Here is a 20,271-nt window from a genome sequence, read left to right as displayed (position 1 = left end):
TTTACTCTTATTTGTACTATAGCTAATGTTATATTATTTACTTCAAGTTTGTGTTTTTTTAACTTATATTGCTATTTGTAGATAAACTTTAGAACCATTTTAAATGCAGTAATGCTTTTTTAAAGGTACTATTAAATATGTGAACATTTACACTAAAAATAAAAACAAGTTCAGCTGGTAAGTAGTGGCTAGTAACAGGGGAAAGCAGTAAGACTTACAGATCTGGAAAAGAAGTGTGGAGTAGCAACTTTAATAAAAAGTGGCCCAAAGTAGAAGACAAGCAGGAGATCTGGAGGGGGGAAAAGAGTAAATGGGTATCCTCTTTTCTTGACTTTTCTAATCATGTTTGATAGTTAAAGCAAAGAATTAGAACATTGTCTAATGAGGTTCTAAATGTGTCTATAGGAAATATTTAAGACAATCAAATTACAGAGAAAAACAGAAATGGCTACTTAATATTAGACAAATTAGACTTTACAACAAAGAATATTACTAGAGATAGTGAGCAATACTATATAATAACGAAAGGGTCAATCTACCAAAAATATATAACAATGCTAAATGTTCATTCACCAAACAGCAAAGCCACAAAAATTAGTGGAACTAAATGAAGAAATAGACAAATCCACAAACATAATTGGAGATTTCAACATGTCTCTTAGTAACAGACTGAACTAGACAGAAAAGCAACAAGGACAAAGAAGAACTCAACAACACTATCAACCAACAGGATCTAATTGACATTTGTTAAACACACCTTCTTTTCAGGTGCTTGTGGATTATATACTAAGACAGGTCATATTGTGTTCCTATAAAACAGAATTCAACAGACTGAAAACAAATGAAATCATTTGGAGTATGTTCTCTCACCATAATGGACTCAAACTAGAAATCAATAAGAGAAATATAACAGGAAAACTTCTAAACACTGTGAAACTCAACAACCTACTTGTAAATTATCCATGGATCGAAGAGCAAATCTTGAGGTAAGTCAAAAATTATACTGAACTGAATGCCAGTGCAAATACAACATATCGGCATTTGTGGAACACAGCTAAAACAGTGCTGAGAGGGAAATTTATGCACTAAATTCACAGACTAGAAAAAAGTAAAAATCTCAAACAATAATTAAAGCTATTATCTTAAGAACCTAGGAAAAGAAGAGAAAAACAAACCTAAATCAAGCAAAATGACATATTAAAAATAAGAGAAGAATAAAATTGAAAACAATAAATGATAAAACCAATGAAACAAAGAGCTATTTCTTAGGAAACAGCTATAATATTGACAACCTCCTAGCAAGATTGACCAAAAAGATGTATAGTACCAATATCAGGAATGAAACAGGAGTTATCACTATAGACTCTGATGGCACTGAAAGGATAATAAGAGAATACTATGAACAACTCGACATAAGTTGACAACGTTGATGAAATTCCCCAGTTCCTCAAAAAATACAAACTAACACAGCTCATCCTACAAGAAACAGATAGTTTTACTAGTCTTATATTTATTTAGGAAATTAAATTTGTAACTTAAAAACTACCCTGATTAGTCCTCCAAGCCCACAGGGTGAAGTGGAGAATTCTGTCAAAACTTGAAGGAAAAATTAGCACCAATTCTACAAAATCTCTTCCAAAAAATAAAGAGGAAGGAACACTTACTGATTGAAGTTAGTATCACTCAGATACCAAAACCAAGTAAAGAAAGTAAAAACAAAGAAAGCAACAGGTTAATATCCCTTATAAACACAGATGTAAAAATTCCTCACAAAATTTAACAAGTATAATTCAGCAAGTTATAAAAATAATTATATGTCACAAGCAAGTAGGGTTTATTCCAGAAGTGCAATGCTGGTTCAATATTTGAAAATCAATCAATGTAATATACCATATTAACAAGCTAAAGAAAAATGTATGTGATCATTTCAGTTAAACCAGAAAAGTCATTTGACACAATTCAACATGACTTGTAATAAAAACTGTCAAAAAAAAAAAACAGAAATAAAGGTAACCTTCCTCAACATGATTAAAAGCAACTACAAAAAACTACATAACATAACATATTTTTTAAAAAGCTGAATAGTGTTCCCCTACAATTGGGAACAAAGCAAGGAAAGTCTCCTCTCACTATCTTTATTCAACATAGTGCTAGAAACTCTACCCACTCCAATCAGGCCATAAAAGAAAAGACAAAGCATATAGATAAGAAAGGAAGAAGCAAAAATGTCTTTATCTGCAGATGACATGATTGTGTACATAGAAAATCCCCAGGAATTTTTAAAAACGGTAATACCAACAACAAAGTCAAAGTAAAAAATGAGTTCAGAAAGATTGCAGGACTCAAGTAAACAGGAAAAAAGATTATATTACTACATGCTAGGAATCTTTACATGCACTGAAACTAGAAATGTAATACTATTTATAGCTGCTCAAAGAAAAGTAAATACTAAGGTGTAAATCTAACAAAATATGCATGGGTCTTATATGCTAAAAATTCTCCCCAAATGTACTCCTATAAAAATCCCAGCAATAATTTTGTAGATTTAGAAAATATTGTTCTAGGGGTGCCTGGGTGGCTCAGTGGGTTAAAGCCTCTGCCTTCGGTTCAGGTCATGATCCCAGGGTCCTGGAATCGAGCCCCACGTCGGGCTCTCTGCTCAGTGGGGAGCCTGCTTCCTCCTCTCTCTCTCTGCCTACTTGTGATCTCTGTCTGTGAGATAAATAAATAAAATCTTTTAAAAAAATATTATTCTCAAATGTATGTGAAAGGAAAAAAGAAATGAGAAGTGCTAAAACAATCTTGACAAAGAAGAGTAAGGTGGGAACTATCACTCTGCCTGATAGTGAGTTTACCGGACAGTTACAGTAATGAAGACGGTATGTTATTGTTGGGGGGATGAATACATGGATCAACAGGACAAAAAATTCAGAAATAGTACCACACTTATATGCTCAACTGATATCTGGCAAAGGTACAAAAGAAATTCAATCAGCAAGGATGGACTTTTCAATTAGTACTGCAGCAATTAGACCTCCATATGCAAAACAAGAAACAAAACAAAACCAAAAAAAGTGACATAAACCTAACACCTTCTACAAAAATTATCACAAAATGGATCACAGACATATATGTGAAACTTTAGCTATAAAACTTCAGAAAAAAACACAGGAGGAAATCTTCAGTAGCTAGGGCTCAGCAAAGTCTTCTTAGGTTTAATACTAAAAACAGTGACTCATAAAATTAAAAATTGGTGCATGGAACGTCAGTAAATTTTTTTAAATTTTTGTTTTACAAGAGACCTTCTTTCGTTTTACAAGAGATGCAAGAAAATATTTGAAAATCACATATCCAACAAAGGAATAGTACCTAGAATACTCTAAAGAAGTCTCAAAACTCAGTAGTAAAAACCCAATTATAAAATGAGTAAAAGAGGACGCTCAGTAGGTTAAGTGCCTCAGTAGGTTAAGCGTCTGCCTTCAGCTCAGGTCGTGATCCTGGAGCCCTGGGATTGGCCTGCATGGGGCTCCATGTGCAGCAGGGAGCCTGCTTTACCCTCTCCCGCTCCCCCTGCTTGTGCTCACACACTCTCTCTTTCTATCAAATAAATAAATAAAATCTTTAAAAAACATGGATAAAAAACATGAAGAGACAGTTCACCAAAGATAATCTACAGATGGCAAGTAAGTCCTTGAAATAATACTGAACATCACTAGTCATTATGGAAGTACACATTAAACCACTATCATGCTACCACCTGCCTAGCAGAATGGTAGAAATAAAAAAAATTCGTGATAATACCAAATGCTGGCAATAATGCAGAGAAACGATCATTTATATATTGCTGGTGAGAATATAAACGTACATCTACCCTAGAAGAGGGTAGCCAACTAGAGAAGTTTAGCAGCTTCTTTAAAAACACAATTACCATACTACCCAGCAATTGCCCCCTTGGGCACTTATGCCAAAGACATGAAGATATATGGACACAAAAATTCATATATGAATATTTATAGCGATCTTATTCTAACAGCTAAAAACTGGAAACAACCCAGATATTCTTCAACAGGTGAATGTTTAAACAACCTGTGGCATAATCATGCTTTAGAATACTAGCCAGCAATAAAAAAGGAAAATGTGTTGATACAAACAACAACTTGAATGACTCTCCAGAGAATTATACTGCGTGAAAAAAGCCAGTCCCAAACGGTTACATACCTGAAGATTCTATTTATGTGCCATTCTTGAAATGCTAAAATCAGAGAAACGTTCCCCATAGGTTAGTGGAGAACAGGACAGAGAAGAGAGAAGGAAAGTAGCTAAGCCTATGAAACTACAAGACAAGGAATCACTGTGGTGATGGAAATATCCTATAACTTGACTATATCAGCGTAAATATTGTGGTTGTGTTATTATACTATGGTGCTGCAAGATGTTACCATTGAAAGAAATGGCTGAAGAGCACATAGATCTTTCTGTGTTATTCCTTAACAGCTGCAAGTGAATCTACCATTATCTCAAAATAAAAAGTTAAATTTTAAAATAATTCAATGTAATGGCTATCAGCTTTTCAAATATTAAACACAAAGACTAGATACATCAAGAAACATGAAGGAGAAAACTATGCTTCTCCCTTCCAAATTATCTGCCTAGCAATCTAAGACGAGAAAGGAATTGAGAGTATAATCTCAACCATTGTATTTTGCTACAGAGTCAATAAATTTTTAAGATACGTTAATCTTATATAAGTAGTAATGGGATAAAACAGATAAAATTATAAAAATGTAATTAATTAATTAATAGGCACAGATGGTTACGTTGAAAAATGTATAGACATACAAAAAGAATAGATTTTGAATTTTACATAGCCCCAAATTAAGGATTCAGTCAGGTTAGACACTTTTTAAGTAGACTCATGTGTTTTTGTTTCGTGAAGTTATGCAATTTAAATTAGAACAGATGAAAAACAAAGAAAAAAAGAATTCTGATATACTTTGCATTTATAAAATAATATCAGAGTTGATATATTTATGATAAATTCCGCATACATCACTCATCGTGTCCGCACTTATGAGAGACATCCTCTTTCAACCAAGGTCACATTGTACCAGACCTGCCTTGAGGCAAAACCAAATCACTACAAAATTAGCTCAGGAAATAAATCACCTAACTTCAGTTTTGCTGATAGAGGTAGGGAGGTAGGTAGATTAGGTATCATAGGTGGGGAAGGAGGGACAGAAATAGAGATAAGTAATGCTGGACAGTTGGTTTAAATGTTTGGGCTAAATCGAGTGATTGGTTTAACTGGTCACTTTACAATGTGAACACACTTAACAGAGGAGTTATACAAGGAGCAGATACTCAGCGGCTCCTTTGAGTGAAAGGACTGAGTTAGCATTTAACTAGCCTAGTCAGTTAAGCCAAAACAGTCACCGTGGTTGTGCTGTACAGGTAAGTCTCAGTATTTTTAAAACCATAGATGTATTGTGGATCGTGGCATCAACTTTTTTAAAAAGATAATAAATACTTCAGAAATTTGAAGTCCTTTTGTCACTGATCCTTAGCAACATTTTTAGATTTAAGGAATAAAAAAGTGGGAAAAATCAGCATGTTATTGATTCATATTTTTCTTTCCTGGAGATTAACTCCTCACCTCCACCCTTATGCTTGATTCTGTCTTCAACCACCTTTGTTCAGCCTTTCATCCCTTACATTTAAATGCCCCTGCAGCCTTCTGTCTGGTCACTCTGACTCTCACTGATTTCCCCTCCAATCCATTCTGAGCCAGCTATTTCTTAAAAATACATTTTTTCCATTTTTCATGCCCCACATAAGGACCCCATCATGACTTAGTACTGTCAGTCTCACTAGCCCTTCACAATCTCTTCCAGTCCCCTTACTTACTGAGCCTTGCTTCCGGCAGTCCACTCCCAAATATACTTCACCCCGGGCAAGCCAAGTGTCCTTCCTTGCCCCTGTGCATACTCAAACCCCTCAGGTCAGATTCTCCTGCCATAGAAGATTCCTGGACCTACCACACCACGTCCGCCTTAGCCTCCCTCTCTAAACCCCATTCTACCCATACTGTCACGCCCAATTCAAGACCACCATCTCCAGGGAGTCCTTCTGACTTCCCGGTCCATGTCCAAAGTGAGCCTGAGTTATGCTCAGAATGAAAGCCAGCCATGTGCCCCCTTTATTGTCTTCTGACTCATTTTCTTCCTCATCCACTCTCCAGAAATATATTGAGCACTTCTGTGTGTCTAACGTACTTTGGTAATTATAGCGATTCTTTCACATCCTTTAGTTTATAGTCTATGATTATATATTTGGCAAATAAAATCAATCAGGCCTTATCTTCTTTCCCAGACTCCTCAGTCCTCAGCAGGACAGTTGGTATATCATCACCACCATTAGCGTCACCAACATCAAATATTAACGGAGCTTTTTCTACCACGTGTCAGCCCTCTCCTCAGTGCGGGAAGCTCAGAGATGTAAGACATAGCCTTGCAGTGGCAACTCAAGGAGGAAGGAAAGTGCCAATTGCACGGTAAGCATAAGGGTGGAAGAGCAAAGAAACAGGAGCGAGCACGGAGAGAACGTGGCAGAGGCGGTAAGGCTCTGAGGGTTTCATCTTTTTTCAGTGGATCCTGCAGTGCTCTACCCAGATGTCCTTTTTGAGGACTGATACACCCACTTCAGGCTGTTGGAAACATCTCTATGAACAGTAACACCCCTCACTGGGGACTGCCTTCAGCTGCAGGGACCTCCCCTACCCAAGGTGAGAGAGGCAACTCACAGCCAATGACTGGCTTATTGACGGAAACAAAACTAAAGGCTCCTTTGCCTTGATTTGAGTCCTCTGAAGAGCCATCCAGCCTCAGGGATCCTGCCATGATCAGACGGCCATCCAGCTGCTCACTCTACCCAATACTACCCTGCTTCCTTCTTTACTTCTTTAAACACGTGGCCCAAGACCACTCTCTGGTGAAAGTTGGCCATGCAACTCCCCATCTCACAGTCTGGTTCCAGGGAACCCAGTCTCTGTTCATGCTGCTAAGAATGTGGTTACTTACACAGCTCTTAGGTGAAATAAAGTTCTAGGTCAGAACACTACAAAATGGATGGGTTATCTTGTGTTTACTTTTCCAAAGTTCTCGAAGTAGGTGGGATTTTTTTTTTTTACCTCTATTTCTACAAAAGACAGTGAAGAGTAGGGAGGTAAAATGTCCAAGATTGCACACATCAAATAGCAGATCCAATATTCAAACTCTGACCTTCCTAATCTTATCCAGAGTCCTTTATCCCACACCAGCTTGGAAAAGTGCCCTTGTTTTAAGAAAACACCATGAACATCAAAAGAGTCAAATTTGGGATTTTATTTTTTACCAGTTATTAACCACGTGACTTTAAGTACATTATTTAACCTCTCAGGACTTTTGTAGGCAGCTCTGTGTCCATATAATGGACCTAAGAATACCTCCTCAGAGCTCATAATATTATAAAGATTAATTGAAACAGGGAAGGCACCATTTCCCGTTCTCATGGAGGAATGGTGGTATATAATTTCAAGTAAGTTTAGAGTATTTAAACTGTAGAGAATTTCATCTTATTGAAAGGGACCTTTCCTTTTGATCATCTCCACTAGAGTGATCTCTTATTTCTCTGGAATTCCATACTCTGGTGTTCACATGGCTGACACAGACTGTTGTTAGTTGCTCTGGAATTCTATAGTCTGTGTGTTTTCTTAGAAACATAGATATGTTTTATAGGCATAAGCCTTCTTTTACTGTTACTGGCTTCAATTTGCCAAACAGTGTGTAAGGTCCTTGAAGACCTGAATAGTCTTAAAAATCTTTAGACCCTACTATGGAGGGCACGTATTGCATGGAGCACTGGGTGTGGGGCATAAACAACGAATTCTGAAACACTGAAAAGAAATTTAAAAAGTAAATAAAAATTTTAAAAAACATCTTTAGACCCCCTTCCTCCCCCGTGAACCTAGATCAGTAAGAGCCACACAGCAAATGCTACATTGACATATGCGGACTTCGTGGTTTATACTGAGTAAACAGATGCCCGGCTGGCTGGTCTCTGCCAGCCCTGGTAAGCAGTCACATGAAGGAGAGAAGAGAATACATTCAGGCTTCTCTGGAAGACGTAGAAGAAGGGTAAGCAAAGGAAGCAGCTAATTGAAGCATACAACCTGCCCAATAAAAGAATGTGAACTTGTGGATGTCAGAGTCTACTTGCACTATCAACTAAATCACTCATTCTCATGGGTAAGAGTACGGGGGGAACAGGAAGTACTCATCCACTGCTGTTCCTTCCTGCAAAACATGAAAACAAAGAGGACCAGGAAAAGAGTTCTCCAATAGAACACACTTCCAAACGTTAATCAGTCAAGCCAGAAATAAAGGCTTTTGCTGAGATGGAGGATGGGGTGGAAATGCTGCTGTAGGAAATGTGATAGGGAGTCAGCAAAAGAATTGTGAGCAGCCATAAAATTAGAAAGCATGACTCTGTACAGATCCAGTCAGAATAGTTTTGTGATTTTCTATAGCAACATTCAACAGCCCAGCTGTGTGATGAGAGAAATAGTAAAGATGACCCTGGATAGGGTAGAGAAATTCTCTTCCCTTGTTGATTCCTTGTGCATGTTCTCACATTTAAATATATATGACAGAGTAGCAACTAATTAGAAATATTAGCATATTGGATCATAGGTCTTATCCTTTAACCAGAGAGGTAGTATAGCAAAGCTCTTAAGAGAAAAAGCTTGACACACTAAGAGCCCCAGGTTTGAATTTAGTCCCTTCTCTAATCAGTAGTATGTCTTTGGGAACATTATTTAACCATACTGTATAAATACAATAGTACATGTCCCTTAAATTAATTGTAAGTATTAAATAAAACAATGCATAAAGCATTTAACGCAGTGCTTAGAAGTACAGAATAAATGTTAATAATAAATGGGAAGGAGCAGAACTTGAAATTCACAAAAATAAGCACAACTTTCTTTGTAAGTTATAAAAATTAGATCGGAGTTTATAAGACTGGTACTTACCATAATTTATATTTAAATACAATTTACTTGCTTATTGCTTGCTCCCCCAAATAAACCATAGATTCCAAAAAGGCAGAGACCTTCTCTGTTTTGGCCAAATTATTGCCCAAATAAAGTACCCAGCATATAGGAATTAATTAATCAGCTAACTAAAAGGAGCTTGGTATCAAGCTAGGAGAGTACCACAGAAATACTTTATTAGGAACTTTACCTTGTATGTTCGTATCACTCTACTAGTCCACACTGATTTTAAAAAAAGTAAATAACATGAACAATGGATTAATTAAACCTTCTGAATTACTACAGTTAGATGACTTTCCTTTCCTGAACAAAAGGCAAGCCTCCATCTTACTGGTACTGTTAATCTTTCAGTGGCTTCTCCCTCCTGGGTGAATTTCATCTTCCACTGGCCAGAGAGAGGGAATGAGAGTGTTCATGATATGTGTATACATGCTGTTGTGTGTTCTGTTGTGTATGCTCACGTGTCTTCTCTCATCAGCATAATGCTTTGCTATTGTCAACCAGAGCTGTCCCCTCTTCCTACTTACATTTCTCTCCATTATCCCTAGTTACTCTCTATAATCAGCACCTTGAGTTCTCTCTACAATGTGACCTTTCTGACAGACTCTTGAACCCTCCAATAACGTTAACCAAACAGTGTAATCAGTAGCATGGAAAACTGCCCCTCTTTCACACTTTTCCCAAAATTGTGATTAGAGTATGCAGGCAAGCATTTTATGGTTATCACTTTTAAAGCAAAACTCCTAAAGCATCTTTGAAAGTAAAAATTGTGAAGGGATACCAGATGTCAGATAGGAAAAAGCAACCGAGATAGGGAGCTACTATCTGTCTTGTTAACTGACATGGTTGTGCCAGAGTTCTCAGCTTTGCAGGGCTCATTTTTACATTTTGAATTCGTAAGAAACAACTAGAGGCTTCACATCTGCTTTTGCGAACTGCTGTTTACTGGAGAGAGCTTCTTTAGTTTAACATTGCTGGACTATAAAACAATATTTATTTATTTTCTTATTGCCCTTTCTAGTAAATAACCGATCTTACCTAAAAATGGCTGAGGCAACCCTAAATGTTTGTGAATCAAGCACCAAATGACACCCTGTCAGCACCACTGACCTTCCCTGCACACAAGGAATCCTTCTCCTGGACCATCCACAAGGGCACTTGGATCAGCACAGCTCTGAGAATATGCAACTGGTAGAACTTAGATCGCATTTGTTGTGTATCCCCTGCTATTTTTTTTTTTTTTTCCTAGTTCGTCTCTTGAATTTACCCCTTAGGATAGACCTTAATCTACAGTGGCTTCTGTTTGGGAATTAAGTATTATGAATTTCAAGGAGAAGATTAAATAATTCCTTTTCTAAAAATAAAGAAACAATGTCAAAGTAAAGAGATTTCAAGGGTATGATTAAAGATGTCCCATTGGCTGAAATAAATATTTTAATGTATCTATCTGATTAATTTTTCCAAGTCTCTATTGGTAATAAAGAAAGGGTAATTTCCAAACTATTGATTTATTTCACCTTCAGTCAAATTTTTAAAAGACTTATAAAAATTTATTTTGGTTGATTTAAACCAACATAACCACATGAGTAATGCAGTTTGGCCATTGACTGATAGAAAACAAAAGTCACCACGTCACTGGGTCACAATCCACAGGCACAAGGAAGTTCTCAGATGAAAGCACTCTTCAAAATTAGGTAAATGCACTCAATCTCATACAGCAATCAACCATTCAAAGATGAGGTAATTCAAAAACAGAGTAAATACATAGTCTTTAGAGAAAGACTAATAAATATAATCAGCATCAATATATCAGATATAAACAACAATAATATATAGTCAAATACTTGGAAAAAATTCAAGTATACTTTCTTTGGGAACAGTATGCTGATTCCCGAAGAGATTATGAATGACTTGGCTAGCTGTTTTGTTTCTTGAAGAACAATTTTATATTTTAAAACCAAAACTATGATTCTGTCATTATTTCATGCCCTTGTAGTGTTTATTAATTATCATATACTATAGATCCTCCCTTAAGTGAGGTGTTTTCTAGGAGACTATTGGAGTATTATTCATTCAATTGCAGCGATAACTGACCCAGTAGAACGCTGGTGCTCTCTACAGTTTAAAGGGGCTTCCAAAGTGCTATCTGTTCAGAGAAGGATTTTTTTTTTTTTTTTTTTTTTTTTAGAGAAACAATAAACCTCTTGAAATCAGTTACATAAGCATTCATGCAAAGTCAAAGTCTGCTACGTACAAAGCACCGTATTAGATATTGAGAGAGACATCCAGGAACATTACATTTTCAAAGGGAAAGGAAGAAATGAACACAAGTAACTCTAAACCAAGGCAGAATATAAACACGATATATTGGTGCTTTAAACAATGCACCATAGGAGGAAACAGGAAAGATGTGTAGCTTGGAGGCTGGGGGTTGTCTTTAGCTGGAGAAAGGGCTTATTTACTATTAGTCGTTACTTTAAAGAGTTTCTTTTGTTGTAACAAAAATGAATGTCATCCAGAAGGTAACATGGACCTGAATAAATGACGAAATACAACCAAAACTCTACACAAACCATTGGTGATAGACTCACTTATGGGTCCTCACCTCCCGACAGACAGTCTCGAGCTTGTACACAGTTAACCCTCCCCGGAGCCCCATAGGTACCCTCCGTTCAGGCTGAATCACATACTGAGATGCATTTTCAGTTTTTAGCACGCATACCCAGGACTGTTTTAATCACTTGAGTTGTACATGAAAAACTAGTCTTCTAAGTACTTAAGGACTAAGGAAAATATTGAAAATCAAAACTTTTAGGTTTGTCCCACTACTCATGTCTAAGTGCGCTGCTATATACTCCTCTTTCCCCTTTTTTCCTATAGAGCAGACTAATAGTTTGCAGAAGCCCTGCTTGTCCACAAGTTTTAAAAATAAGGTCTAAATTGGAAAAGATTGAATTTGCGAGAATCAATCGCCTAATATGCCAATAAAAACCAACAACTAAATTCCAACAAAGGTCCAACAGCCTTCTCCTGGTCTCTTCCTAAATGCTTAGTGTGCAGTTCTGACTGTAATCTAATAATTGCTTTTCTGATCCAAATATCAATACTTAATGTTTATCACCAGAATGCCAAGTTAGATGGCCTGGCCTCCTCCTCCTCCTCCTAATAAGAAAAAAATGACCTAAGCACTAGCCAGGCTTTGATGAAGCAGGGAGTGAACTGAAGGGAGCCTCCTTCCGCCAACACAGCAGCAATGTGTTTTCTGTCTCGACTAAACTTCCACAAATTTGTAATTTATTTGGAAGAATATGTTGCAGATAAGCAAAAAAAGGCATCTGGAAGCCTTCTTGCCAAATGGTAACTTTCTGGAAGGTTCCTCATTTAGAAGTAATTTCTGGAAAATTTCTTGATTAATACAAATCCGTGAACAAACTTAAAAATGATGGCTTTGTTATTGCTTTGGCACAATATGTTAACAACACTGCGAGTGCTGCCAAAACTCTGAGAGTTCTTTCATGCGGATTATGGTCTTGTTTACAGATCCAGCTGTACTGAGGCCTTGTCCATGGTGGTAACCTAACAATGTTCCCAGTGGGGGTGCCCATTAGGGGAGGGGAGACTAACTGAAGTTTAGTTTGTTTAAATTGAGCAAGAATGCACAGCGGCACTCAGATCTTTGGGGAATGTGTTGGAAGCATACCCTTTCTGGGATCTGTTTTCGTTTATTTAAGGGGGATGTTTGCATTGCTCAAAAATTGCAATACACAAACTTACCATACAAAATGCCTTCCAAATGTTTACTGTGGTCTATACAGAAGTGAGCAGAAAACGCAAATAATATGAGACTGAAGTGAAATGCTAAATGAAAAGGGTAACTGCTGACCTCTGAAATCTTTACTAATTAAAAACTCAAACTACTTTCTGCAATATATGTGTGTGCATACATGCATTAAATATATCCCCAATATGACCATATAAATTAGATAGGAAAGGTAAGCAAAACACATCGAAGAATGTGAATCTCAAACTCTCAGAAACTAGCTTTCATTAATAGGACACTTATGCAAATATTTTCTTTTCACTGCTTTGCATAGATTTGTTTACATGAATTTTACTGGGATTTTATTTAACAGGCTCTAATGACAAAATAAAAATTGGGTTTTTTTCCTCCAAAAACAAATGTGAGAAACAATAGCATTACACATTTTCTCACCTTTGACAAAAAAATTTAGCAAGATTTTGGTAGCTGCATGTTATTACCAAAAAAAGAATTGGGAATATTAATTGCCTCTACATTGAAAGTAATCTGTTCAGAAGCAGCTTTCACTTTTCCTGCTTTCTGTCCTTTCTGCTAAGAGAGGATCAGGAATAGACCAGTGAGACCCCAGGCTGCTGGGCCCCTTGGCCGAACGCTGGTAGATAAAGGCCTCCTCAAGTGTTTCCTCCCTGACACCCACCGAGAGGCCACAGCGCTTCTGTAGTGTTAAAAATGTATCAAGCTTGAAGTTCATCTCTCAGATATCATTTAGGTCAAAATAAAACTCTTCCTGGAAAACTCATGATTCACAGTTTTTAACCTGAATTCAGTTTTGTCCAAGTAATTTTCATCAGAGGATTTATTTTATACTTGAATCAAAAAGTATGTATTTTTTTAAAAGCATGATTGTCATTTCTCAAAAAAGATCTATTTTAATATGTAATTTCACTATATAATATTATCCTGGATATATGTAAGTCAGTATTTTCATTAAACATACCATAGTCTCTTGTTATAATGTAGAAATCTTACTAACCTGTAAGAGAAAAAATATAAAATTGCCCACTTTCCATAAAACTGCTCAGCCATTTATGCCATGCTTTCATATTTAGCATTCCCACAGGCAAATAGTATGTTCTGCAGCTCTGTCCATGAAGAAGATGCCACATGTTCCCCACACTATTACCAAGCTTCAAGATCAGGGATGGAGACACAGGGATATCGCCATGGCCACTGACTCACAGAGCCATCTTTTTTTCCTTATTAATGATTTTTACCCTTTAAACATTTTTTTTGAAAGAACTATCTTGTATGTTAACAGTTTTTGAATCAAAATTAACCAGTAAAAAACAATATAATAAAATGTAAGGGCAAAGAACACAGCCTCAGCCTACCTAAGTTTTGATACCAAGGCTTCTACCCAGCAACGATGAACCTTAGGACAAGTTACATGCTATGTCTGTGTCTCAGTTTCCTCATCTATAAAAATGGACTGAATAGTGGTAACTTTTCCGCTGGATTGTTGCAAGGATCAAATAGAATAATACACATACGGCTTTACCAAAGTGCCTGGAACACGGTAAGCCCTCAATAAATGCAATATATAAAACTAATACTGGATAGATGAGCCATTAATTTTGGTTGAGTTAATTTTAAAATTATTTTTAGTACCTTCCATGTTTTGAAGCAGTTAATAGAGACATTTTAAAAAATACCAAAGACTATGTTGGCACAGTATTACTGCAGGTATTTCATAATTGTTCTGATAATATCGTACAGCTAAATCTGGAAATATTTAGAAACTATTAAGTTTATGAAAGTCAGACCTGACCGAACAGCTTAGAAGCAAGCTTTTCAATCTACTATTTTTCAGATTTCCTTGGGAATAATATTGTGAGGTATATTAAAACAGAACAATGGATAGATGGTGACAGAGTCCTGTGGACCTATAACTAACATCAATAAGGATAAGTTTAATACTCAACAAGTTTCCAGAATAGTGTATTCGGTATGTAATTGTTCTTTGTTGTGAACTACTTTCTTGCATTCAAAGTTTAGCATGTATTCTCTACTGACAACTTAATTTCAAAATACAATTACCAAACATACGAAATAAACCCTTCTAAATAAGTCTCTCCATATCTATAAGAAACTGCCAAATGCGTCTATACTCTGAGTTTCCTCAAAATGCTGTCCATAAGACTCCTTGAATTAGCACCGAAGATGGCATTCTGTGTTTCTGGGCTGAAACCTCTCCATACTTTCAATGTTACCTTAGTTGAGACCGAGTCAGTTTCCTAAACAGGCCAGGAGCAGGGGAGAGACAGGGGTGCTTTAGTGCCAATCTCAGGGGTATATCGTTATGCATAAAATATTTCCTATTCATTATTCTTACTTGCTCCCAAGGACACAGATGATATGGGGTCGTAGGAAAACAAGTACCTTTTAAAAAACATTTTCATGTTTATGATTTCCTGATCGAAAAATAAAATCAATGTTTTCATTTTCTAGAGATGAACTATGGAGTCTCTTTATTAACTCATTGGATTAAACCAGTTAATAAACCACACAAGATGTTTTACAGTACCTGTCAGATATAGTCCCTTAACTTTTTAAATAATCTTGTCCAAATCAGCACGCCCCCCCCCATTTCCATATGTAGTGATGAGATTGATGAGATCGTGACACATGCTGACAGAAGCTGAGAGATCTGGGGGGTGGGGGGATAAGTTACTGTAGCATGTGGGAGAGCTACTGGGTATGAACGTTTCTCCTGAAATTACAAGTTCACCCAAAACATTGCCAAATCTCTGTGCCTAGTAATACCATAAATGTTTCTCAAAATCAGGTTTAAAAAAAAATCTTTCCTCTATACCATTCCTTCATTTTTATTTTTTGAGCGAGTGTGGAGGCCTAGTCATTGACTCTTTAGGATTCAAAGTCATTTTGGAGGAAAAAAGGAAGTATTCTTTACCGTTGTAGTGAATCATTCATAGCTAAAGGCGGCCTTTGTTCTCAGTCACCGGTTAGACTGCACTTTCATAGCCTAGTGCCTTCTACCAGAGCCCCTTGATAGAGTCACATAAATGATGGAAGATGCATGAGACGTGAAGGTGACATGTGCAGTCTCCAGGAGGAAACTGATGCCCCGGTTGCTCGCTAAGGAGCCATCCTGGCGTTAGCCGCGTATGCAGCCATCCAGCTGCCCTCCCAGCTGGAAGGAAGGTGTTAAGCAGCAGCTGTCAGCAGAAAGAGATAGGAAAGGGAATAAAGTCTCTCCAATTCACAGAAACAAAAATTGTTAATGAAAAGCTCCAGTACTGTACCCTGATAGCCGCCTTCTTTGCAAGACTTCGGACTTACTTCCTTGAAACTTCTGTAGCCTTCCGGCTTATCAGTTTCCGGGCGATGCGCTCACAGCCACCACCTGTGAAGTGAACCAGAACAATCTGAGGTTAATTCACCTCTCCCAGCAATCATACAAGTTTGTTCGTTCGTAGATTCAACAATGAAACTGTTACTGATTAGTCCAAGTCAAAAATCTGCACTTTCGTCATTTCAAAACGATTTAATTACCTTTTTCTAATGCAGTATATATGCTCCATTTGCCAAGACAAAAGAGCTATTATTCAACCCGAAAAAAATATTGCTGTAGCAAGCACAGTAACTTTTAATGTTTTCACTGCTGAACTGTCAAAACGCGAACATTCCCACCCCTTGAAAAAATGGAAGTATGGAACTATAGTATAACCTTCACTTTTATGGTAAGAGGTTTCTAGAATATGACAAAGAAAACATAGCAATTTCAGCCAGGTCATAATTTAGTATAAAATAAAACAAGACATTTAAACCCGAGGAGGAAAAAAAAAAAATTCTGAGAGTGGTAGAACTATCAAACTATGTGTGCAATTTCCTTGTGCTCAAATTGCATTTTCTCCCTTCAGTGTTATATGGAGTAGGGTCTTGCCCTCTAGATTAGAGACTTTTGCATTAGAGGAAACTAGGTTATGTCTTCCACTGTCAGAGACAGAAATTATGAGCTGGAGTGCATTTTAGCCAGTCACTCTGAAAAATGTTAGCCCAAGGGGGTAATAATTAGAACTGTTTTTGTCAGGTGACTGCATTTTAAGCAGTGATGTGTCTGAGAATCTAGCTGAGGGGTTTAATATAAATATAAATATTTTTTTCAGTCAGCATTGTGGCTTGATTTTTTTTTTTTTGCCTTGCTTTTTATTTCAAAAGTAAGCACTTTTCAGGAATTATCAGCTAAAACCTCCTGCAGTTTAGTATTATGGTGACCCAATAATATAATATAGCCAGTAGAAAATGATACTCGAGCAATCTGAGAAGTTAATGCATAATACTATATACTAACTCATTATGAGATCATCATGTATTTATGGACACAAATAACTAGTCTGTATACATTGTTTCTAGGAATCTGAGCACAGACATAGAACAATTTCACTTCTAAATTATTATCTTACTTATTTAAGTCATTATTTAATACAATTTAGTGTTGTAGTTACCACAAATAAATTTTAAAAATAGAAAGGTAATTTATGGGCTTTCGGAATACTTCACTCTGGTATGGCCCCTCTGGGGTCAGGGTCCCACAATAGGGTGGGTAGCCTAGGAGTTCTGTTATTATTTATTAAGTGACCCAAATCTGAATATACCCTCTTTTGACAAGAACGGATCATTTTAATATTTGTTCCCATTACAAAAGCATTATGGAAAGATGGGGATGGATGGAAACAATCTCTTCTCCTTTAGCTTATAAAGTTTAATAAAGACTATCCTTTTGTTCTTACAATAACCCTCACTTTACAAATAAATGAATCACTTTAGATTATCAGCTTCTCAGAACACAAAACCTTGTTTTCTATAGGTTCTTAAAAACACCACACAGGCCTTCCCATAATAACATAAATAATGAATAATTATAAGCACTTTCTCCTGAAAATTAGCTTACCCTATTCTCTATCATATGAAACCATAACTGTAGTAATTCAAAAGTAACTTATTTTCTGGGACTGTTCTACTTCATAGAAGGACAGACTGGTATTTTAAATATTCCTTCTAAAAAGGGTTCAGGTGGAAAAATTTTGTTCTCATTTATTCTAACCAATTAGGAGCATGACGCCTTTCATAATATCAGGAGATTCTGAAGAAGAAGCTTGTGAGGTGTGGCTGCGTCGCTCCACCACAGAACTCATCGTATCTTCCTCTGCAGCACCCAAGATGCTCCCGTCTCCCAGTCTGAACCTTAAGTGGCTGGTGAAAAAGACTGCCTTACCTTCTCTAGCAAGGCTAAATCTCTCCTCTCAAGGGACTTTACCCCACTCTCTCTTTTTCCCAAGATGCTATCTGGGTAGAAGGAGATGATCTCCTGTCCTAATAGTGACAGGGGAAGGACTTCCGGCCTGTGTAGTAGCCTCCGGGTGTTCGCTGGCCTCTGCTGGTGTGTTCCCCCACTGTACCGAGTTACGGAGTATTCTGTGCTAGTGTCCCACGTGTTAGGTTTTGTACTGCCTGGTGCTTTGGGGGGTTTTACAGAAGGGAGGGTGATGGTAGCATCTCTTCCCAAAGACCTCAGATTCTCTTATCACTTTCTTTAACAAGGTCCTTAGCCTCTATAGCATCCTTACCCTGATCCCGAGCTCCCTGCATTCCAAGGATTTTCTTAGTAATCGGAGATTAAAGAATTTACCGATTCCCCTGATACCCTTGTGGACCATGGGAAACCAGGGGCATTATTCAGCCCTCATGTCTTTCAGTTATTCCTAACTTACCAGCCATACGACAACATATCAGTGTCATACCATGATAACCATGAGACTTCAGGGCATTTGAAATTCTCCTAGGATAAATAGATCTTGAAATAAGTAGCAAGCTGAACCTAACCCCCATTCCATGAATCCCACCATTTTAATTGGATTTTGTTGTTGTTGTTGCCACCATCTTATATCCTCTTCTTTCTCTCAGTTTAATTCACTCTCTCCTTCACCGGCTTGATTGTGGACAAGCTTCAGGAAATAAAGCAGATTATCAAGGAGAGGGAAGACAACGAGACGTGTGCTGGAGTGTGTTGTCTCTTGGCTCCTCCTTCATTTTTCTCTACCCTCTTTGGTACTTCATGGGCAGGAGCTTGCAGAGCTGGACTTCCCAGACTCCCTTGCCGCCTGACTACCTGTTAAGTTCTGCCAGTGGCATGAAACTGAGGAGAAAAGATTCTATCGGCAGTTTCAGCCGTCACAATAGTGACAGGCAAGTATGGTTCCAAGTCGCACTCGGGTAACTCGGGGCCCACACCGGCAGCCTCAGCCACAGGTGGACTCTACAAAACATCCATTTTCGCCTTTGGGCCTCTGGGCCTAGGGGTGGGGAGTGCTTCCCTACAGATACTTCTCTCTCCCCATCCGTGCCTCTAGCCATTCCAGTACTTTGTAACTATATTAACTCTTCTCGAAATTCTTCAAATGGATTCTGTTGGTCTGATTAAACACTGCCTGTTTAAACAAGTCAATCACATCAGCTTTATTACACTTGTACAAAGTCTACCTGTTGAAGTCTTTTCGGTTGCCTTCTTTTTTAACTGGTGGTGGTAAAGAATGGGAGGTAAACTTTTGGAGTAATAGTCACTAACCGTCCTAACTCCCCCAAGAGAAGTTTTACTCTTATAAGGTAATGTCTCCACCAGGACCTAGAGGGTATCTACAGCTGCAAATGAGAAACATTAGTTATTGCGGCTTGGTTCTTTGCCATATATTTCCATAAGTCACGTGTTGTCTATACTCCTTCTAAAATATCTTCAGGTGCAGGAAGAAACACCAAGCACATTTCTGGAGTCTTGCTCTCACCTCTCCGATGATCCCCTCGCCTCTCTAACATAGGTAGATGAGAATGACGAAGTTCTACCTTTCTTGCCTTACTCCATCTAGCACGCAGAGACTACCATTCACTTACTTCCAAATTCCTCTGACTCTGAACAAATTGTAGTCCAAGGTGCCAGGATTCCAAGGCCATTAATCACCTACGGTAATGAGGAATGTCGCAGTCCAAGGACTCCGAGAGCAAGTAAAGGATACACATACACACATTCAATTACTCGTCTATTTTCTGTTCAAGTCAGGGGCCTGTTAAGTGGAGGAAACAGGTTGACTTTTTATCTTTATATCGCTAGGCCTGTTTTATCCCCAAGTCGAAAGGCATGCGAACAGCTTTTAGGATTTTTATAGACTTAGAACCATGTAATTATAGAAGTAAAAAGAACATTAGAAATCATATTATTTTACCTCCTCATTTACACATGATTATCTCTACGACAACATTCATCACTCCAACCATGATTTTTTTTTTTATCTTCCCGTCTGATCTATGAACTCCTTGAAGTTAGGGTCTGTGGTTTTTATCTCCACTTCTG

At 37.5% G+C, this 20,271-nt stretch overlaps 1 long non-coding RNA gene across 1 annotated transcript in view; it reads right to left on the bottom strand.

Annotated features, from left to right (window-relative positions):
* LOC116586144 overlaps positions 1 to 19,033 on the bottom strand; it is a 108,690-nt gene extending 89,657 nt beyond the window's left edge. The window contains exons 1-2 of the long non-coding RNA XR_004283907.1: positions 18,641 to 19,033; positions 16,172 to 16,272 (exon numbers count right to left, since the gene is read on the bottom strand). This is a non-coding gene — a long non-coding RNA (uncharacterized LOC116586144). The remainder of the gene's footprint in view (positions 1 to 16,171; positions 16,273 to 18,640) is intronic.
* Positions 19,034 to 20,271: the final 1,238 nt, after the last annotated feature.

Source organism: Mustela erminea, chromosome 3, assembly GCF_009829155.1.
Source record: "Mustela erminea isolate mMusErm1 chromosome 3, mMusErm1.Pri, whole genome shotgun sequence".
Classification (NCBI taxonomy): Eukaryota; Metazoa; Chordata; class Mammalia; order Carnivora; family Mustelidae; genus Mustela; species Mustela erminea.
Note: the sequence above shows the minus strand (reverse complement) of the source record. Positions and strands in the feature narration are given on the sequence as shown.